This window comes from Leuresthes tenuis, unplaced genomic scaffold (assembly GCF_036924035.1).
Source record: "Leuresthes tenuis unplaced genomic scaffold, fLeuTen1.0.hap1 SCAF_7, whole genome shotgun sequence".
NCBI lineage: Eukaryota > Metazoa > Chordata > Actinopteri > Atheriniformes > Atherinopsidae > Leuresthes > Leuresthes tenuis.
This window is the reverse complement of record NW_027325361.1, coordinates 5,955,965-5,979,870: the sequence shown is the minus strand read 5'-3', so window position 1 is coordinate 5,979,870 and position 23,906 is coordinate 5,955,965. Positions and strand designations below refer to the sequence as shown.

At 39.6% G+C, this 23,906-nt stretch overlaps 1 long non-coding RNA gene across 2 annotated transcripts in view; it reads right to left on the bottom strand.

Annotated features, from left to right (window-relative positions):
• The window catches only part of LOC140311592 (uncharacterized), an 83,518-nt gene extending 65,478 nt beyond the window's left edge, over positions 1-18,040 (bottom strand). For both annotated transcript variants that reach the window (XR_011916914.1, XR_011916913.1), the window contains exons 1-2: positions 17,361-18,040; positions 62-205 (exon numbers count right to left, since the gene is read on the bottom strand). This is a non-coding gene — a long non-coding RNA (uncharacterized lncRNA). The remainder of the gene's footprint in view (positions 1-61; positions 206-17,360) is intronic.
• Between the last annotated feature and the right edge of the window lie 5,866 nt (positions 18,041-23,906).

Here is a 23,906-nt window from a genome sequence, read left to right as displayed (position 1 = left end):
AGAGCGAGTAAACAAGAGAAATGTTCTTTGGGGTAATCCTGGTATGTAGGCATGTCGGTACCTTGTTTGGCCTGATGCTGTTGTCACCTCTGTCAGTGTAAAAATCCTGATGTTGTTGAAAGTCATCAATCTGAACAATAATTGCCCCGAAGCTCAGAGAGGAGGCAGGGTGATCCATGACCATCCAATGTTTCCATCCCCACATCTGTGGGAAAAAGCAGAAGATAAACATGGAACTGAATAATGTGTTTAGGCAGCATAACTAGCAAATATGTGCAGACAAGTGCGTTTTCACTTTGTCCCTTCAAGGAAAGATGACCTTTCAGCAGCCTTTACAAATGAAACAGTCAATATGCAGTTAGAAACCGTTTGGGATAGAATCACCATCCATAATTTGAGGCAGAATTCTCTCCACAAAATTAGTTAAATCCAAGTAATCGTGTGAAAGTTCTGACCAAAAAGGTTGCTTTGTATCTCCACTGTGTTAACACAGGTTTATCTGCTTTTGGTCATTTTTAATATTTCATGTATTTTCTAAAATTAGTTTTATGTACCAATAAGTTCCGTCATAACTGCTCATCGAGAGATGGACCTGAAAGTGGAAGAGGTTGCACTGCCTTAATATAACAGCACAATACTATTCTGGTTAATTGGGAGGGTGATCAATTCAAAACAAACAGAGTATATATATATATGAAAGACACAAACACAACATAAAACACAGACTTTCTTTAAGTGGGACATTATGAAAAATCACTTTTTCTGTGCTAGAGATCTTATGTTTGGATCTCTGAGGTTACTATTATAAAAAAAAATCTGAACAAACACAAACCTGATATTATGTTTGGGCCCTAACAGGTGTGAAAATATGTCAATCAGTGAGTCATTCAGATTTGCAGTGAGGTGGTACATTTAACTCAATGAGCACAAATATCTATCTACCTCCAGCCAACTTCATCTACAAATTATACTGCATACTTTAAATGCTTTTTGGTTCATACTTAACAGTAAATTCTTATCAGCTGTTATCTAGTTCACTTCAGAAAGAAATCTCAGGGAAAAAAAAACACGATTTTAAAACGGAGAACTAGTCTGTCTGCTCGTTGGTACGTAGCCTCAGCCTTCTTATCTGTGGTGCTATATTATAACGTCCTGGGCTGATTCAACAGATGCCTTGTAATGAGATTGTGCTAAAAGAGGGGTCAGTACCAGCTGTCTGTAGTTGAACCACGGATGAGGGAATTGTAATTATTAGAGATTAAAACTGCCAGTAAAGTATTTTTCTATTAGTTTGGTAGGTGCTGCTCTGAGCTTGGTTTGCTGTGTGTACTAGTGTGAGCTCTTAGGCTAGGCACTCTATTCTCTCACATACTGTAATAATGCACCTCAAGGGTTATTTAGTGTAGTTTGTGTACATTACATTGTAGCTCAAAGCTGTTCAACAGATTTTAAATTAAAAAACAATCCGCAAAAGAAAGTGGTGGAGTTTGGTTGGGTTGATCATGCCATGCCCTAAAACCAGCTATTATAAAAAAAAAAAAAAACGAGCTGGAAATTTGTGTCATTAAAGGGGAAGTGTAATACTGCCTTTCTTTGATTATTTCGTTAATAGTAAAAGAGCTAAAAGTCAATTGCTTTTATTTGAGAGTCTTCTGTTGGTTTTTATTGTGACATCAGTCCTACTTGTGTCTGTGAGTAATTAGCACCCCCTTAAATTGCGTTTAACTTTTAGGAATCTTTCATTAAAATTTCACGAAAACACCTTTATTGACAAGGTGCATCTACACAGTATCTCTCCAAACAAAAGAAAGAGTTACATTTGCAATGTACTTTTTTTCCCACCCTAGACCTCATCCAGACACTTTGTTAAAGCCACTCTTCCACAGAACCAAATACTACTAAATACACTCTAAATTTTGTGGGTTTTACATCCACATGCATTGACTGATTTAGACATATTGAGAAAGCTGACATCCAAGTGGTTAATCTTTAGAATTCCATTTCAGGGTGACATATGTAGACATTAGGAACAGAATTTGTGAATGCACACCAGTGGTCTAAAAGCTCCTCTACTTGTTATTTATGGCAATACAAGAAATGCCAAAAGACAAAATAGCACCATTTGTGTGTCATTGTAGGCTTACTCTGTAAACAAAAAAAAAAACAACGCTGTGGATCATGAAGAAAAACCTTTCACAGACTCACAGAAAGCATGTTTAGCATGTACTCATAGAACTTTATATAGTAAACAATTAATTCTGTATTCTTGGCTGATAGTTGATGCACTTGTGTACAGTTTGAATGGAGACAAATTATGAGCTTCTTAGGGACTTGTGCAGATATTAAAATGCACATCAAGCAGACTTCCGCAGAGCCTTGCAGAGACCTAATCCATTAATTTACCTTAAATTGGCACATCTACATAATTCACGGATTAAGTACCAATGAAATTTTTTTCCTAAATTGTAACTTTGAAACTGATCTATAAAGCTGATATTAGAATGAAAAAATAAGGCTGGACTTCTTGGTGTTAAGTAAAAACAAACAAATCTGGGATTTTGAAAGTCCTAAAAAATGCTAAACAAAATGTGAATGAAAATGTACAGCGATCTAAACAGTCTGAATTTCAGCACAAGAGAGAAATGCCATCATATTTTATCGTCTATGTGGAATTGAAAAGGGAGGCCAACACTGAGGATGGGGGGCTGTCTATGATGATGAGTTGAATTTTCACATCCACATCTTTTAAATACAGATTTGGTTTCTTAGACTTGGTGAAAAAATAGAGAAAGATCTCCATACACAGAATTTACATATTCATCTATAACAGCTGGGGTTTATTTGGAGCCCGATTTGGGAGTGATGTGAGAAAAAAAAAAATCCACTTAGCCATATCATCGCCAACAATCGGGACTCATAAGCTTGGCAATAGGCTGAGAGGGGAGGATAACACTAATATGGCCTCAGATTTCTATGCAGGACTAGTTAATAATATTTACTGAGGAAGGTAGAAGATCGACTGGGGTGCAGAGGGGCAAAGGAAGGAAAGGAGAAGGACATTAAGTGGCCTTCGAAGTCTGTGGATGCTGCTTTAAGAGCCAATTACCAGGCTAATGGAGTTAATGCCAGAGATGAGATGAGTTTGGGAGATGAGAGAAGAGAGAGGATGGAAGGGAATCCTGACACAGAGGCAAACAGAAGAGAGAACGATTATGTTTGTTAATCTGATGGGCAAATCATTAAGCATCAAACATTCTGTAGCACATCCAGAAACTGAAATGGGATGGAGGGGCAAGGAAACATGCCACAAGATACACTGGGATGAGATCTGTCTTGGTTTCATGGTCTGTCATGTTCGGCTGAAGATTAAAAGTGTGATCTCCAGGCTTATAAACGATTTAGCCAATTACCAACGTTATCTAAAAATGCTTTAATTTGCCATTCAGAGCTGCAAGAGGGGCCCTCTGAGCCATCAATGAGAGTGATTAGAGCCCAGATTGCTGCTTCGAAAGGCCAAAAACATCTGCTGTCAGACTTACTTGAGGATGTCAGCGCACGGGAAGAAAAAAAAAAAAAAAGAACTCCTCTTCAGAGCATGGCATCGGAGAGGAGAGGAGAGGAGAGGAGAGGAGAGGAGAGGAGAGGAGAGGAGAGGAGAGGAGAGGAGAGGAGAGGAGAGGAGAGGAGAGGAGAGGAGAGGAGAGGAGAGGAGAGGAGAGGAGAGGAGAGGAGAGGAGAGGAGAGGAGAGGAGAGGAGAGGAGAGGAGAGGAGAGGAGAGGAGAGAGACCTGAGTTGGTTGGCTGCCAACGAGCTCAGTGTGACAGGGAAGGCCCATCTGCGCTCCCTGACACTCAAGATGGCAGATGTAGAAGCAGATTGATTTTCATTCAACTGTCATGATACACAAGTGGAAAAAAAACACTCCCGAGTGCACACACTCACACAATCATGGTGTTTGAAAGCTCTGTCAAGTGCCTGGGCTGCTGTTGACTGTCGGTCTGCCAAGCTGTTTCTCTCCTTCCTGTCATTTCCTCATTCTGATTCCCTCCCTCTCAGTGTTTCTCTCTTCCTCCCTCTGTCTCTCTCAACGAGTGCTAGCAGAATCTAAACGCCACATCTGGCGCTCAAATTAAATCATTTACAGTCCATAGTGAGAAGCGGCGTTTAGTGACAATACAGCGGGTGGGGAATCAGTGTGTTTTCTCTAAGCTCTGACACCATCGTCTCCTCTGGCATCTGATTAGATATCATTGCGGTGCTGTTCAGATGTGCGAGACGTGTTTTCGTGCTGCGTGTTATAAATCGGAGGGTTGAAAATGCCATGGAGGGAGCTGATCATCTGTTGGCATCGCCTCTGACACCTGCACTCCTTTCTCTTCATGCCATGGCCTCCATCTGCAGGTCCCTCAACTTCAGCAGATTTGATCATGTTTGTGGACGCAAAACAGGATGTTTGGCCTTTTACTTTTGCAAATGTTTACAAGGTCACTAAAGTCTTAAAATGTAGTCTTCAAATATATATATATACACACATTTAAAAAAAAAAGTTATTACAGTCTCTTCAAAGTCGGTCTGGCCTTTGAGAAAATCACTTAAAATCAAACTGCAGGTGGAGCTGCTGTCTGTACTGGTCAGCTCCCAGGTTATACAGTACTGTAGAAGAAACCTGAGCACAACGCAAAGTTGATATCAGGGATTCAAACTGCATAAATGACACCAGCGTTGACACCATAATGTTGCGCCAATTATCAAGCTATTGTTGAAAAAATAAGCAGCAGTGCTTGTTTTTTCACACTGTTTCTGCTGTGTAAAGGGCATTTTTGTTCTCCTTTGATAATGTAATCATCATTCACAAAATCACAGGGGATCCCTGCTCCTCTCAGATCCTTTTGGGTCTCAAACACACTAACACAAACACACATGACCTGTAGCGATGTAACTGGAGCCTGTCTGATGCAGTTAAGCAAAACACATTTCAATCAGTTTCAAGTCGGTTCTTGTGCACAAAGATGGGAGTAGACCCATGAAGATCTGTAACTTTAACATTCTTTGAACAAGACTTATCTGCCTCATATGACCCATGGTCTGAAACTCCAGACAGCATTGTAACAGGGTCACAAAATGCAGCAGAGGCATCAGTCAGACAACACTCTACATCTCTTGATCACTTCTAATTTTATAACTGCAAACAGCTATTTACATATCTGTAGGTCTATGAATTCAAATAGTATAAAGAGGACCTGAATTTCTATCAGCTGTAGTGGTCAGGTAAAAATATTCTAAACATAATCTTATTTCCTGAGCCAGAGGTTAGCGCTGGTGCAGGAAGCTGTGCAAGACTTTCAAGCATCTTCTTACGGATGTAAAATTAACAGACATGTTATGAATGGAATTTTCTGTATCTATAATTAAGGGGCCTGGGTCAAAACTCTACCATAATCATATCTTATTGGACATTACCACAGTCATTCTCTTTTGCAGAGCATTGTATCTCGAGTTAGCAGAATATCAGCAATTTATTTGTCTGGACAACCTGATCTCGGTACACAAAACAAAAATCATTGGATTCCTACTGATGGTTTAGTGCTTATATGTAACCGAACAGGGACTTGAAGAAAAAAGTTAAGACTAAATTTAGAATATCAACAGAGAGCACTGAATCAAACAGGAGATGCACACAAAAACCACTCATGTATCTTCTGTAACTCCACAGCCAAAGGGATCGAATCTCCTAATTTAGATTACTTTTCATGCTAAAACTGGTACTCCTTTTGTGACAGTTTGATGAAATGGTGCAAGACTGCATTCCTATATGCATTTATTTTCATATACACACGTGGACAAAATTGTTGGTACCCCTCAGTTAAAGAAGGAAAAGCCCACAATTCTCACTGAAAGCACTTGAAACCTACAAAAGTAACAATAAATAAAAATTAATTGAAAATTAAATAATCAAAATCAGCCATTACTTTTGAAATGTTGATTAACATAATTATTTAAAAAAACAAACTAATGAAATAGGGCTGCACAAAAATGATGGTACCTCTATAAAAGATTGAAAACTATTTGACCAGAGTGACATGATTAACTCAGGTGTGTCCTTTAACTGACATCATAGGTGTTTCCAAACTCATAATCAGTCAGTCTGCCTATTTAAAGGGAGACAAGTAGTCACTCTGCTGTTTGGTGAAAAGGTGTGTACCACACTGAACATGGACAGAAAGCGGAGGAGAGAATTGTCCCAGGACATCCGAAAAAAAATTATAGACAAACATCTTAAAGTTGCAGGCTATAAGACCATCTCTAAACAGCTTGAAGTTCCTGTGACAACAGTGGCTCATATTATTCAGAAGTTCAAGACCCACGGGACAGTAGCCAACCTCCCTGGACGTGGCCGCAAGAGGAAAATTGATGACAGATTGAAGAGACAGATCGTTCGAATTGTATCCAAAGAGCCCAGGACAACCTCCAAAGAAATTAAAGGTGAACTCCAAGGCCAAGGTACATCAGTGTCAGATCGCACCATTCGTCGTTGTTTGGGCCAAGGTGGACTTCATGGGAGACGACCAAGGAGGACACCACTGCTGAAAAAAAATCATAAAAAAGCGAGACTGGAATTTGCAAAAATGCATGTTGACAAGCCACAAAGCTTCTGGGAGAATGTCCTTTGGATAGATGAGACCAAACTGGAGCTTTTTGGTAAGGCACATCAACTCTATGTTCATAGACTCAAAAACCAAGCTTACGAAGAAAAGAACACTGTCCCTACGGTGAAACATGGAGGAGGCTCAGCAATGTTTTGGGGCTGCTTTGCTGCATCTGGCACAGGGTGTCTTGAATGTGTGCAAGGTAAAATGAAATCTGACAACTATCAAGGCATTCTGGAGAGAAATGTGCTGCCTAGTGTCAGAAAGCTTGGTCTCAGTCGCAGGTCATGGGTCTTTCAACAGGACAACGATCCAAAACACACAGCCAAAAACACCCAAGAATGGCTGAGAGAAAAGCGTTGGACTATTCTAAAGTGGCCTTCCATGAGCCCAGATCTGAATCCCATTGAACATCTGTGGAAGGAGCTGAAACATGCCATTTGGAGAAGACACCCATCAAACCTGAGACAACTGGAGCAGTTTGCTCATGAGGAGTGGGCCAAAATACCCGTTGACAGCTGCAGAACGCTCATTGACAAATACAGAAATCGTTTAATTGCAGTGATTGCCTCAAAAGGTTGTGCAACAAAATATTAAGTTATGGGTACCATCATTTTTGTCCAGCCCTATTTCATTAGTTTTTTTTTTAAATAATTATGTTAATCAACAATTCAAAAGTAATGACTGATTTTGATCATTTCATTTTCATTTATTGTTACTTTTGTAAGTTTCAAGTGATTTCAGTGAGAATTGTGGGTTTTTCCTTCTTTAACTGAGGGGTACCAACAATTTTGTCCACGTGTGTATATTAACACAAAGACTGTAAACCCGCAGGACAGATTATATTTTATGACAAACTTTCAAGAGACTGTGTTGGTCTGAAGGTCAGAATTTCTACAATACAACTCTTTTAAAGAATTCCCAAAATCAGAATGATACTTATGGAAAAACAAGCCTCCGAATTTTTCTGACTGACACTTTTGATAAGATTTGTAATGGCTTCAATAGTGCCTTTGTTCTGCTAAACCTTAAAAGGTCCATCACACAGTTTGTTCAGCTTTTAAAGATTAGTACGCAGAAAATGTATCATACAAAAAAAATGCAGGATTCCCTTTTTTCTGATAGTAGTTTTGGGGACAGAAAGCACAAGTTTGACTGTAGCATTAGAAAAAACAAGAGAAACTCCCTTTGATTTCTGAAAATGTTTAAAAGAAAATGATTCAAATGAACTTTAATAATAAAACCCCCTTTATAGAAGCTTGTCTTTAGAAAGCAGGATTTCAGGTCTCAGTAAAAAGCTAAATGATTAAGACAGAGATTTACTCCTTACTCCAAAAGCAGCTATCCAATCCCACTAAAAGCACAAACCATGCTCTCAAGTGGCTACCACTGTGCACAATATGTCCTCAGACTGTAAAAGTGAACAATAATGACCACTGGGGTTCTGTCAATCAGCTGATACAGACACTGATAAAACATTCCACTCCCTGCTAATTACATTCAGCTTTCATTAACTGCTGCTCTGTAGACAGTTAATTCAGGACTAATAAAATCATAAAATATTTCTGCTTTTTTCAAGATTTCAAAAACCCAATTTTTGAGACTTTGGGAAGCCGAATAGAAGGCTATTGACTTGAAGCTCAGTCTGGGAATGGACTGACTCCTGTGAAATCCCTATAAAATATGAGTCTGTTGGTCATCCATCATTACAGTCAGACAGCATAGGTCTTTGTTAGTCCAGCACCAACCAGCATTGGACTTGTCTGACCACTGGAAAGACTGTGTATGAGAACATTTCTGGGAGAAAGACAGCTGAAACAGAAAGAGTGTAAAAGAGAAAGCAGTGTGAGTGTGTGAAAGAGGGAGGCAGTTGACCTGGTGTCAATTAGGAGCCCATATCGTTCCATTCCCTGGGGGCGAGGCCGTCTCTGAAACATTAAATCATTTCATTCACTCAAACTGATCCTGCTGTTTCCCTCCCTCTCACAGTCTGTGCTTGAAATCTCCCACTGCCCCCTGCCTTGGTGACATTTCCTCTAAACTGCGAAAGTAGCTTGGATCTAAGAGGCTATGATAGTGCAGCAGAGCCTCATTTAACAGACAGAGAGGCAAAAGAGCAAAGAATTCAGAAAAAGTGTTTTCATAATCAGTTTTTGAATAAACTCTGGTTGGCATTTGTTTAATGCAGAGAGCAGAAGCATGCATTTGTTTAATGCAGAGGACAGAAGCATGCATTTGTTTAATGCAGAGGACAGAAGCATGCATTTGTTTAATGCAGAGAGCAGAAGCATGCATTTGTTTAATGCAGAGGACAGAAGCATGCATTTGTTTAATGCAGAGGACAGAAGCATGCATTTGTTTAATGCAGAGAGCAGAAGCTTGCATTTGTTTAATGCAGAGAGCAGAAGCATGCATTTGTTTAATGCAGAGAGCAGAAGCATGCATTTGTTTAATGCAGAGAGCAGAAGCATGCATTTGTTTAATGCAGAGAGCAGAAGCATGCATTTGTTTAATGCAGAGAGCAGAAGCATGCATTTGTTTAATGCAGAGAGCAGAAGCATGCATTTGTTTAATGCAGAGAGCAGAAGCATGCATTTGTTTAATGCAGAGAGCAGAAGCATGCATTTGTTTAATGCAGAGAGCAGAAGCATGCATTTGTTTAATGCAGAGGACAGAAGCATGCATTTGTTTAATGCAGAGAGCAGAAGCATGCATTTGTTTAATGCAGAGGACAGAAGCATGCATTTGTTTAATGCAGAGAGCAGAAGCATGCATTTGTTTAATGCAGAGAGCAGAAGCATGCATTTGTTTAATGCAGAGAGCAGAAGCATGCATTTGTTTAATGCAGAGAGCAGAAGCATGCATTTGTTTAATGCAGAGGACAGAAGCATGCATTTGTTTAATGCAGAGGACAGAAGCATGCATTTGTTTAATGCAGAGGACAGAAGCATGCATTTGTTTAATGCAGAGGACAGAAGCTTGCATTTGTTTAATGCAGAGGACAGAAGCTTGCATTTGTTTAATGCAGAGGACAGAAGCATGCATTTGTTTAATGCAGAGGACAGAAGCATGCATTTGTTTAATGCAGAGAGCAGAAGCATGCATTTGTTTAATGCAGAGGACAGAAGCATGCATTTGTTTAATGCAGAGGACAGAAGCATGCATTTGTTTAATGCAGAGGACAGAAGCTTGCATTTGTTTAATGCAGAGAGCAGAAGCATGCATTTGTTTAATGCAGAGGACAGAAGCATGCATTTGTTTAATGCAGAGAGCAGAAGCATGCATTTGTTTAATGCAGAGGACAGAAGCATGCATTTGTTTAATGCAGAGAGCAGAAGCATGCATTTGTTTAATGCAGAGGACAGAAGCATGCATTTGTTTAATGCAGAGGACAGAAGCATGCATTTGTTTAATGCAGAGGACAGAAGCATGCATTTGTTTAATGCAGAGAGCAGAAGCATGCATTTGTTTAATGCAGAGGGCAGAAGCATGCATTTGTTTAATGCAGAGAGCAGAAGCATGCATTTGTTTAATGCAGAGGACAGAAGCATGCATTTGTTTAATGCAGAGAGCAGAAGCATGCATTTGTTTAATGCAGAGAGCAGAAGCATGCATTTGTTTAATGCAGAGAGCAGAAGCATGCATTTGTTTAATGCAGAGAGCAGAAGCATGCATTTGCAAAGAACACATTTTGACCAGCTAAAACAACTCAAATATAAAAACCTTCATACCGATTCAAGTGAAGCCTGTATATAGTTTTTATTTTTTATTAATTGTCACTTTTGTGTCAGACTGTTGTTTACTCTATTTCCTGAACCAGAGAACATCCATTTTATGTACACATAGATGCACAGCGGATACACAATGAATCCTACTGCTGATCAGCTGTGACTCACAATTCTGCCTATCTGATCCCAAAACACAAACTACGAGAAGGTTAAAAGAGGAATAAAAGGCAGGAAAAGCAAAATACCATAATTTAATGCCTCGAAGGAAGCTATCCAACTAGTCTGACAACTCCCGAGGAACAGATTAATGGGAGTATGAATTTGCTCGGCCACTGTTCACTATTTCTCTTCAGTAATTCACACAGATCAAACAGAGAGAGATCAGTGCCAAATTAGAGTGTGCTCACAGAGCAATTCAGCTTTGTGGTATCAGCAGAGACGGCAGAGTTATTGGTCAGAGTATCGTGTTCCTTGGTGCCAGCTCTTCTTTAAACACAGACTGTACCACCTCTAGGACTAACCTCTGTTTTCTGCTAAGAGGTATATAAGCAGCATATCAGCTTCAATACGCTGTTGCAATTATAAACTTTCACACAGGAAACAGTGCGCAATGATGGTGCGCAATGATGATGACTGTGAAAAGAGCTAAAGTAGCAGACTAAGCTTGACTTCCTCTATGAAAATGGTTCTGCCGAACCTAAAAAACTACTCAGGAGCTGCTCAAGGAGCAAGACAAAGACCTAAAGGGACTGACTTGGCCTAACACTCCCCAAACACCAAATGAGCACACACAGGATGCAGCAGAACATTCATGATCCCACTGAGTCTTCACTGAGATTGAAACGATCTGCCGCCAACGTACCAGTTTCAGACACCAATGTCCACCCACTCTGGTCTTATGTCCAGTATCTGACCGGTTTAGGGGAACCTTTGAAACTCTCGGAAAATGGTTTTAATGTCATATTAGGCTGATTGGTGTATAATTGATTGCCTGATCAATGCACCTGCAGACAAATATAAAATAAGTATATTGAATGAATTGGCATAATTGTGAAACATTACGTCCCGCATCCCATCACTTGGTTTGCCTAAATAATGACTAATCAATGTCTCCTTTTATCTCCAGTACAGTCTGATAATGTGTACAATCTAAAACCTCTTAACACAGAAGTATATATCAGTAGTTAATATAGTATCCAGCATGAACACATACCAATACAATGGTCACATGCTCAACTTAAATCAGCTCTTAAATCACATTTTAATGTTGAAACATTCTTCTTTTAAGATGTTGTTTGAGTTTTCCTGAACAAACATTTGAAAAGTATCAAGCACACTTAGGCATTATTAAACTTCCTGCAAATTCTCAAACTGATTTAGTAATAAATCCCATATTTCCGATTGTTGTTTGTTGGTGGCAGACTCCAAATCAGCTTTTCCGTAAAATCCTCTCTCACAAAATGTGACAAACTATTGTTGTTCTTTGTCTCCCTATCACTCTAATCCTCTTTCTATGTCTCTCTTCCTCTTCATCCCTCCATCCATACTCCCCAACCAGAGGGAAAGGCCTCAGTGCTGACCGCTGTGAACACACACACATCTACACAGGCAGCTATGTTGCTGATGTGGGTCTTACTGGGGGGGCTAAGCTGTGTGGTCACACTTTACATATGTGTGTATGTGTTAAATGGGAAGTTGGCCAGGACATAACCAGGTTTTGGCTGTCGAGCAGTGCATGTTTGTGTGTGGCTACAGTGGCCAGACTTGGCTGGACTTTGGAGAGGGCTAGTCGGATTTGGCTATCCTGGCTGTGTGTGTGTGTGTGTGTGTGTCTTGTTGGCACATGTTCATACTAACTGGAGTTGCTGTACACATACATGTGCATGCCTGCATCCATGTGTGTGCATATGATTGGCTGTTGTTGTAGGTATGCAGCAGATCAGTTTAAGCCTTATAAACCTATTGTTGTGCAATAAACCTATCCCCTTTTATCTCCTATAACCTCTTTGTTTGATAGTCCATCCGTGCTTCTGCTAATATGGGAAAACACTAGGTTTAATATTCTATAATACACTGCTGCAGAAAGACAATGTTACACCTCTATAAATCAGTCAAGCTAAACCTTCAGAATAAAACTTTATAAATTGATGGAGGGGATAAAATTAAGTTATCAAAGTAATAGCTGTGAGATTCATAATTCATTCATAATTTGTGAAGATTTTTCAAACACAGCCAAATCCTGCTCTGCTGCAAGAGGCTTCAGATAAATATGCTTACAAAGATCAGTTAATTTAGCAGACTCCTTTATCTAATGCCACTTACATGTAAGGAAACTATATAGTGAGGTGGCCTCCATGAGGCACTTTGATATGTAGGCTGTGAAAGTTGGAGATTGAACCAGCAATCTTCCAATAGAAGGACGACCACTCTTCACGAGAAAGAGGGAAAAAAAAGCAGCTGTCATCATGGCTGAGAATTTCTTTACCAACAGTGTAAAGTCCAATCAACACAGACATGCAGTATTTAAAATATAATAAACTTAAGAAACTGGCTCAGTCAACTCACAAGTTGTTTATTTTTGGGGCCTCAAAACATTTATAAAAACAGCGTGGAAATAACCACATTATAAAGCACACACACGAGAATGTATTCATTCAGTTTCCATCACATTTATCACTGGTGCCACTGGGTGAGAGGCAGATTACAGCCAGGACAGGTCCCTCACCCATTACCAGGCTAACACAGAAACAAACGGCACAAACAAGCATGCACGTTCGCATTCACTCTTCGGGACATTTTAGAATCACAGATTAACTTAACGTGTGAGTTTCTGGACTGCAAGTTTTCCAACATCACATTTCTAAAATTTTATACCAGTAGCTCCCTTTACTTCTCTCTCATCACCTATATAACATAGACTAATGTAGCCTTTTGGAATGTTTGTCAAATTATAGCCATTATGCAGGATTCACACAGACGTGTTTAAGGTGTCCACAGGTTTCATTCACTTCGAATGGGGTGATGTCTCTCATTGCCAAATTGGATTCTGTGTTTGTTTTATTAACTCTGGGTGAACAAGTTGACAGAAACATTACTACACTTACAAATTATATTCTGCTTTATTGCCTACATCTGATTATTATCCTTCAATGGTGTTGCTATGCTTTTTCATGCCCAACATGAAAATTGACATCCAATCACAAGTGGTGCATCAAGATAGATATGAAAAGTCATTTTAATGCCAAATGTGAGCTCACAAAATTACAGTTGTGATCCCCAAGATGCATTGTAATGTCAAAACTACATGACACAGTAATCAATAATAGTAACTACTTGTTCATTGAGTGTGTCACTCAAACCCTCGCATCCAGACTGACTTTTAAAGATGGTCTTTAGAGCAACTTTAGATTCATTAAAGCTTATTAGGACAAACAAAAGTGTTAGTAATTATGCGTTTATTCCCCAGTTGCTCAGAAAACTCCCAAAGCTGCAGTTGTTGTAAAATCTCCTGATTAAAGTGGATTTAGAGCTTGTTGCGTTTGATCAAAGTCCAGCTGATATCAGAATCGCAGACAAGCTAAGCTCTGAGAGCCAAATCCGTAATAATGCTCCTACGCCACTCACAACAAAGAGACAGCCAATGCAAGTAAATAAACGTAGGCAGAAAATATGATTTGCGTATCTTCCCATCTGTGTGAAATAACACTGCTGAATAAAAAAATGGCATAATTGGTCTGAGAATTAGGCTGATAAAAAAGGGAGCTGGACAGTAAATCCATTCAGCTCATCTGTTTATATTGAAGTTTTTGAAAAAAAGTGTCTCACAAAGATTAGTGCCACAAAGAGTTATGGATTTGTAAAGTTATGTTATTTCATTTTCTATTGATCTCTTAACCAAGTAGAGAAGCTTCAGTTTTCCAACCAAAAATATCACTGTTACAACGAGGCCCTGAGTTTGATCATGATTGAATTTTTTAATTTTCTGTGTTGCAAATTCAAAAGCAGTCTTGTAAAACCTGCAAACAGCCTTTTCAGCACTGTTAATGTGCTGCATCCAACTTCACTCCTTAGGTATTAAACCTAACAACAGCTGCACAGCAGGGACGTTAAAACACTAATGTATAAAGTCTTAATGTACACTGTAAACACAGGCAACTTTTAGACAAAATGCAAGCACACACTTTCCTTTCCCATCCACGTGTACGCCTCTCCTTTTAGGGAGCGGAAAAGTTTTTTCTTTCAGCTTCTTAAGTGTCTGGCCCTAAGCTGTATTACCCTCTTTTCCTCCTCCCTCCACCTATCCCTCCATCACATCTTAATGTGTTTGATAAAACATCAGGCACAGAGGGAAGGGCATGCGGCAAATGATGTGCTTTTTTTGGCCAAAACAGGCATCAGCTAAAGGGTGAGGATAAAGGGCTGAGTCTGCTCTGTCTGTCTATCCAAGTGTGTCCGTCCACTCGCTGCATTAAGAAGCCGTTCAGCTTCTTTTCAAAGCCAGCCACTTTCGTTGGACCGCTGCATCTCAGGCCTTTTGTGCCCTCTCAATCTCCACATCATACCACCGCAGCCACACACCCCCACCTCTCAGCCCGCCTGAGTGTCTGTAATGGCCCAGACGTGGGGGGAAAAAGTAAGGAAGTGAGAGGAATGGAGCAAGAAAAAGAGACCAAGCAGGAGGAACTGGAGGGTGAAAGAGGGAAGGGACAAAAGGACGAGAGAGGGTAGTGATGGAGAGCGTGGTGGCAGAGGAGAAAGAAGAGACACAGGAGCAAGATGCACAGGGGGGAAAGAAGGCCGTGTCTTTAGGAGGAAGCCAGGCGGCACTAAGCATCTCTGTTGCTGCCCAGTCAGGCCTGCCTTCCCCCTTGGCTATGAAAACCTTCCCCCCTCCTTCAGACCACATCCTGCCCTGACCACAGAGTTATCCTCTGCTGTCCACTTCACCCTCTCATCCCACCTCAAAAACTCCCAATTTCATCTGGATTTACTACTTTTATCAGGACTCTCAATTAGATTACATTAAATCTATGAACCTGAGGTTGTTTTGTACTCTTTTTTTTATAGGTTTATGACAGCCATTTCTTGTGAAGCCATTCATTTTTTTGAGGACAAGTTAGAGTACCTGGCATGATATAAACTGACATAGAACACTCAGTGATGAGGAATGTAATATTGCAATTGCTATTTATACAAAAATATAAAAAAGGAATAAATAATGCGTATTTTCTGTAGTTTGCACCAAGATGGTTGAAGGTTTCAAATGTCCTTTGATTTTTTTTTAAGTCTTAAATGATTAATACAATCTCAGTAAACCCAAAATGTGAGCATTTATCAATTTGTCCTGCCTAACTGCACTAATTGTTGGAGAATAGCATTACATTTTCCACAGTCAATGTGGGTAAATTGAATTTTTAGAATATGTAAAACTAACTTCCAAATTCCCTAAAGACAGGTTAAAGCCAGGCATGTCCTGTTATTGTACTGTGATGTCATACATCATGCCATCTCCAGTGTCTTTTATTAATAATAAATCCATTTAAAAATTACATAAACAAGACTGAAGAACAATATCTCAGCCTCAGTCCTTCACAATTTATCTCAAAATCTTCTGCCCTCCATGACAGTGCAAAAGAGCAGAAATTAATCTGACGTTCTGTTAATGGAAAAAATTTTATCTGAAATAATTTTGGCTGAAATTATTGTGTACATATATATAAATTGCTGTTGCCAACATCAGTTTTCTTTGGTCCTCAGAAGAACACACACGCACATACACAGGCAGTGGCCTCAGGACTAATTGCTAGATTGGAGCAGATTTTCTAGTTCAGTTCAGAGCTGTAATTGTGAGGAGAGCTGGGAGGAATGACAGGGCTTCAAGCTGAGAGGACAAACCACCAGGGGCCGCCGATTAGACTGCAGTGATGTTCACATGTCCGTGTGAGTGTGTATATGTGTGTGTGTTTTGGAGGTGAGGGGTTAAGCCAACCATTTTTCAGTTCCAGGTTTCCGTGGCAGTGACAAACACAATCCCTACTGACCCCTATAGACCCCACAGTGCCACACAGAAGCCAACAATGCCAGAAACAACTCAAGTTAGACTAACCAGAGAAGAGAAAAGTAAAGTAATTTGGGGTCATTTCAATTTGTAACTTATAAAACCTTCCATCCTTACAACATATACTATATTAGTGCAATATTGTTAATCTGAAACAAAGAAAAGAAAAGAAAGCTAAAAGATGGTGCTTAAAGATGAAGAATAATATACTGACATGAGATACTGTCTTATCACAAGAAACTCTAATAACTCAATAAGAATTCAGTATGGAATTGGAACATAGGAAGTAAAATGTCTTTCTTCAGTTGCTGTGCCCTTCAGCAAGGCATCTGCTCTAATAACTGCTGTGGCTGTACACTGCTGTTAGCTCCTTGAGTGAATTTCTGCAGGAAGCTGGTTGAAGTGCATTGCTCTGAATGGATGAATGAAGCTCAAAATGCCATGCAGATAAATATTTTCCAAAAGCAAATTTAGCAGAAAACTGCTAATTTACTTTAATGTTACTAACCCATAACTCCAAGATGAATATAGAGGAGATGTCAGCCTCAAACAAAGATGAAAATACTGCATATGGTCTGCATCCCATCTTTATCTGTACTTTTCTCACAGCAGGAGACACATCAGACACAGTAGGACAGAAAGGAGACATGCCGAGAGGGAAAGCAACACACACACATGCAGACAGGCATTTTGCTATGACATACACCTGTATGAAAACACAAGCACAGTCAGGAAGGCCTATGTGGAGGCAGCTTTCCTGGCTCACTCTAAATCTGCATCCACACCTGCACTCTATACTGGTATAGTTTAATTTATTGAAAGTAAAAAAAAAAAAGAAAAGAACAGGATAAGATGTTTTAGCAGGCAGTTCATCTATTCTGTAACTCAATCAGTCAATCATTCCCCCGATCTTTCAGTCAACTTACCTTGTCATGATGTCATGGTTGTCATTATGACAGGGGCAGTGATCCTGTTGTCTGATTGGACATCAGCTGCTGTCCAAACCAGCATTACATCCAAACCAGGAAAGGGAAAATGGACTCCCTGCTGACAAAACTGTAAAACTAAATTTCTGTGTTTTTCTCCCTCTGTTTCGGTCTTTAATGGTTTTCCCTGTTGTCTGTCTTTACTCTCTCCAGCCTGAGCGTACACTAGTCCTATATCCTCTCCTTCAGCTTCTAAACTCTCCAGTGCTTCCATTACTTCTATGCTGGGAAGTAATGTTTATCTCTGCTTCACCCCCTGCCATCCTCGGCAGAACCATATCCCAACATCCTACATTTTTATCACTATCATCTTATCTTATCGGTCTTACTTGGCCTTCTTTGCCCACGTTTAGCCTAGAATTCCTCTCCATGCTACGGCATCTTCATCATGGCCTCTTCTCACCCTCTACCCCCCTCACCTTTTTCTCACCTTAGTTGGGTTTCACCTTACCCTCCCACTTTCACATTTTCTACCTCAAGCCTCCCCTGGTCTGTCATCTTCCTTATCCTCCCTAGCCTTGGAGCTCCAACCACAGCCTCAGCTCTCCTTCTCCCTGCTTCTTATCCAGCCTGCCTTCCCCTCTTCTCTGCCTCCCTCAGCCCCAGCCTTCTGCTCAGTGTTCAAGGGGAGAGCCAGCTAGGAATGCTGTGGCTCTAGACGTTTTGTCCAAGCCCTAGGTCTCTTTCACTGAGGCAAGATTAGTTCATACAAAAACTCAACAATACACCACTGAAAGCCATTGTTGATATTCAACATTTTTCACATAGCGGAGCAGAATAGACAATACGGCAGCCAGGAAAGCCCGAAGCGGACTAGCAGGGTTGATGGCTGATGGTATCTCAGCTGAGCGAGGCCTTAATCCCTTTCATACACACACACACAGTCACACAAGTATACACACTCAACAGCTTGGAGACAGCAAAATCAATACTGCTCGCCATGTCTCTGTGTGTGGATCAGTGGGTGGATGAGTGTGATAGGGAGGAAAAAGAGAGTAGCAGTGTTTGTATCCTGTGTGTGTGTTTAGTGTTGGATCGTCTTGGTACATAAACCTTCTCAGATATGTGTACATGAAGTACTTCTCAAGGTTCTCTTGTACAGGAACTTACAGAATCAACATCTTCAACATCTCAATCATTAATAAGTTGCAATCCTCTTGAAATCCACAGAAAACATGTGGCGATCCTGAATATAAAAGCAGATATCTAAATTAAGACTGAACAATATTTCATAACATAACACGTCTACTCTCTGTAGAATTGTAGCGCTGTGTTTCAAAATGAGTTAACAGTGTACAAACTTTTGATACATGCAATATAAACAGGAAAAGCAACAGAGAACAGAGAATTGGACTAAATTTCACAAGAAAATGTGTATTGGGTATATTTGTCCACTGTATTGTACAACATAGTATTGTCATCATAAGGGAGAGAACATTGTGAGATGATATCCCTGCTGTCTTGTATTGGAGAGCATTTACCCAACAACATATGTTACATATTGTGAAATATGAATTCTTGGAAAATATTGAGCTGAATTAGGTTTGAACTCGGTCCTGTGATGCGACAGTATAATGTCACTATTCATCCACTCCTATCTTCTCTTGTTTAACATCCATTTGTGCAATATCTCTGATGTGCAGTGTCACATAATTCAAGCCATTGCCATGTTAGAATTTTCAAAGTAATACATAGGCTTTTTATATTTTTGGAGCCTATACAAAGTAATACTTTAAAAATCTTTGAGCATGCTTGACAGGCTAACGTAGGTGTAATGCAAAATTTACTCGTATCACAATTTAACAAGGCAAACCTTTGTGTCTAACGATTCTCATGCACAATAAGTTAGCCTTTATTCTGAAACTGCTACTATTTGGGCTGTAAATCAGTATGGCTATTTTTCCATTTTGTTAGCACTGCCATCACAGCAACATCAAACAAGAAGGTTCCTGGTTCAAACCCTGGCTTGGGTGTTCCTGTGTGGGATTTTCATGGTCTCCCTGTCTCAATAAACATGCATGTTACGTTAATTAGTGATCCAAATTTTACCCTAAGAGTGAGTGTGAGAGTGCATGGTTGTTTGTCTCTGTATTGGCCTTGTGATAGACAGGCGACCCATCCAGGGTGTACCCGGCCTTTCACCCAATGGCAGCTGGGATACGCTCAAGTCCCCCCAGGACCTTATATTAGAAAACAGATGGATGGAAGGATATTCCACATTCTGTAATTCACTGTTATTCAGTGTAGGAGCTGTAATGTAACTGCACACCGCTAATATACATTGTTGTTTTAATTTTAGAACACTTCTTCCTTGGTCTCAAAGGACACTAACCATCAGTTTGAACAGGGTGACTTTTGATCATAGTTGCAAGTAAAAATGGTGGGGCAGCCCTTAAATAACAAGAAAAGAAGCCTAAAATACATATAACACCCCTTCTAAAAATCCTTACGGTGTAGGTTAGGGGCATAATCCTTACTGAAAGACTTCCACACTCTGCAGTACAATATGTTGCTAACAACCCATTTCTGCATGTAAAAGAGTCAACAGGTCAACAAAACAGCTGGGTTGGAAATTATAGATAGAAAAAATGTAAAAATTTGGCTCACCTCATTTAAACTGCTTTTTGGTGGCCCAGAATTTAAAAGAAAATAAAAATTGCATTCCTGGAAGATTAAGAGCAAGGAGCCAATGAAATGATGGAGAAAAAAAGTCAACCCCTCTGTCCAATTTTCAGTCACAAGGACAGTTTTAGGACAGGATTTAGACTTTGGACACTGAATCAGTCCGCACCAGTTGGGTAATGTAATGAAGGCACGTCATGTAAAACTCATAAATCATGTTACGCCGGCGGAAACATTTAATAAAACATGATTAAAAGTGTCGTGTAACATTGGTAGCGGTGGTGTCAGAGCGAGACGTGTTAATTGAGCACTAATGATATATAATGAATGTCATCAGCCCTGAAGCTTTGGCTAACGAGCTAAATGAACTGGCACTAATGGGTCTGTTAGCTTATCTTAGCACTAACATTAGCTAGCATAATGAAGGGCTTGTCTTCTGCTGACAGCGGCCAACGACTGTGAGTGGAACAGCAAGTTTCCAGAAGTGTCATATTACAATTAGATACTTCAATTAAAAAGCTTTTTGACATGAACAATAACAAGCAAACAAAGATTTAGAGGAGTTCTTCAAAGACAGTGAACATGTGAAAGCAGACAGTTATTCTTCTTCTCTTTGATTTACTCTTTATATTCCTCTTGCCCTCCACCTGTACTCCAGATCCAGATCCAGAGCTGGATCCAGCTGCCAGACTTTCCAAAGACCCCCCAAGTCTGCTAGGTAGCAGAGGAGTAGAAGAAGAAGAGAATGAAGAGGGAGGGAGAAATCAGGGGCCTCTTCTTTCTCTCACTCCCTTTCAACCAGCTGACAGGTGATTGATAGCTATCTCTACAGCCCAACAAAAAGAAGCATTAGCATGGCTAAAACAATGTACAGTAGATTTGGGCAAACAGTAAATTACATGTTATCCTCCAAATTCCACTCTCACCAGGCTCTCTTTACCTTTCACTCTCACTCTCTGTCTCTCACTCTCCCACTTACACATTCAGCTGAACACGACAGCAGGCAAACAAAACAAAACAAAGTATGCTTTTTGTCCCTTCTGTGAGCCCTTCCACAGTGCGTCTTGACAGCTTCTTTAGAAGGAGACACACAAAAGCCTGACAGTGAGAGAGGGAAGAGACACACACACACACAGACAGAAACACACTCTACAGTACAATTTGAATAAGATACTGACCTTGGGGGAGTTGCTGTGCTGTTGTTTGAGATGGCTTTGTGTGTGTGTGTGTGTGTGTGTGTGTGTGACAGAGAGAGAGAGATAAAGAAGTGTGAACAGTAACCAGAAAGAATTTTGCTGGTGAAGTGTGTATTCAGACAGAGCCTTGTTCTTCTTCGATATTCTAATCCACATGAGGTCTCCAAAAGGAATGACAAAACAGGTAATTGGCACTTTCCTTATATGAGTGCTCTCTAAAGTTATTTCCCTACGCAGGATATCTGTTAAAGCCCTCAGAACCACCAAGTTTAGGTTAAAACAGTTCCTAAACATTTGTATTTTTACATTTTTCCAGATTCAGATTTTAACATTTATCTACATTTTTACCACATTTAACATCCAAGTACAAGTTATTAAGCATTTATTTAGTTAAAAAATGGAATCCAATTGTTCACATGCAACTGACACTCACATTAAACGTTTTAAACTGACATATAATTACAATAGAATTGTTATTCTGGGTACTGAACCTCATTTCAATCAGTTAATGCCAATCCCATAAATCAAATGCATATGGAGGTACCTGCAAGACTGTCAAGCCAAACAACCAAGTTAGACTCCCCTCCCAACCTCTGATATTTTAAAGTAACTCTACTTTGAAATGCAATTTTTAAGGTTCAGTCACTGCTGAGAAGTCAATAATGTTACATATCTGAAAATGTTACAGAAAAGCACAACAATGCTCATTGAGACACTACATACATTTAGTTGCAATTAAATTATTAGAAAGTGGTGCATGTCTGAAAGAGGCTAAAACTAAATCTGACAATAATCTAACTACATAATCTAATCTAAATCACCCAAATCCTGATAATTTTTCAGCAATCTAATAACATAAACAGAATTGTGTTTAAATAGTAATAATAACTAAAAACCACCTGCATCATCTGTTTCACAGTAAAATATAAGTAAGATGAGCTCTACTTGTAGAAGAATACGCTTTAGAATGTCCAAAATCACATTTTTCTTTTAAGAGATTCTGTTTCTACATTCATCTGACTCATCTCGTTCATCTATGAGATGGCAGCTTTTCATTCTTCAGCTGGATTTTGCCCTCACTTTGTGATTGGCCAACACTTTGTGCATGCAAGTTGGTTTTAAGAAGCTTTAAACTACTTGGTCAAGAATAGATCATGGCCACTTTTAAAGGTAAACAACACAAGTGTATAAAAAAAAAAAAAAAAAGTCTTATCCAGTTTTACAAGATGTGCATTTTTCAAAAGTAACACTACTCACTACTTTAACTCTGCATGAATACATGTAACTGTTGTTTTTCATTTCAATAGGAGAACCAGACTAATGCAGAAGGGTCCCAACAAAAAAAGTGCTGAAATTCAGAGCTGTAAGATTACAAGATGAATCATGCATTGGTCACTGAGATGTATGCAAGCTCGTGTACTCTGCAATATGAACCATGCGATTCCATTTTTGGTATTTTCACATTGTCTTCTAGTTCTTGGCTCCTACTGAATTTTTGTGTGAACAGTGCAACACAAATATTTTATATATATTTTACAGTTGTCTTTCAAGAAACCAACCAGCTCCAGAGGGAGAAAAAATATCTGTCTGAATTAGTTAGAATGTTAATGCAGATGTTTATAGAAGCAGTTTCTTGCTAAATCGATGCATGGATGGACAAACCGAGGGATGACCATGCACTGGCCCCATTTTCTTTCTCCTGTCTCTCCCCCACTTAGTCCGACAATCTGTTCTCTAATTGTTCATTCATGGTGTGAATCTTTAAATAGGGGGCCCTAGCCTGGCACTAAGATAATGACTTGCTCTGTGTCGTTAGCTAGCAAGGCTAAATTACAGCTCGGTGGAGGGTTACCATGGAAATAGGCCACAATGAGAGTGATTAGTCTTGTGTCTTTTACACACATTGAGACGTTTTGCAGTTCAGCAGGAAACACGGAAACCCTGATTCAGTTCCTCCCCCTGCTTCTGTGCACATATCAGGTCAGTCACATTACTTCTATTCCAAGTTTACTCAGGTTGCCTCTTTGAATTAGTACCAGCGGCATGAAAATGAAATGCAACAGCGTTTGTAAAAAACAAAATTCAGCTGTCAGATTGGCTGAGGGAGATTTTCAGGTGCAGATCTGATATGGAGATCACTTTTGCTTTAAACAAAGATATCAGTGTCATCTTCAATCTTATTTTGTTTGCTGTGTCAACACTTGCTTTCAGATGATTTTTCTTGCCAGGAGTTTCTATGACAACATTTTTTAATTACAGTCACACTGTATAATCTTTTGTTGGGGGGTTTTCTCTCCTGTACTGAAGCAGGGTAGCATGGAGTTCAGCTAAATTTCAATGTCTTATGCTTGATCTGAAGGTGTTATTTTTTTGGAATCGTTTTATTCATTCACTGAAAACTTTTTAATCTACTGGCCTATTTTGTTGTGTGATTTCATTTGTTTACTTTGCACCGTTTGCATTTTCTTCCCATTAATGTCAAGTATTTTTTGTCCTCTTTCCTCTGACTCTCGTTTGCTTCTCTCCTCCATCATTTCTTTTGCTCTTTTTCTCTGTTGAAACATATGATTGCAGGTGTGTTGATATAAATGTATGTGTGTGTACTTAATCATCCACATTTAAGAATCTTCTGGGCGAGAGTGGCACATCACTGATACCCAACAGGAGA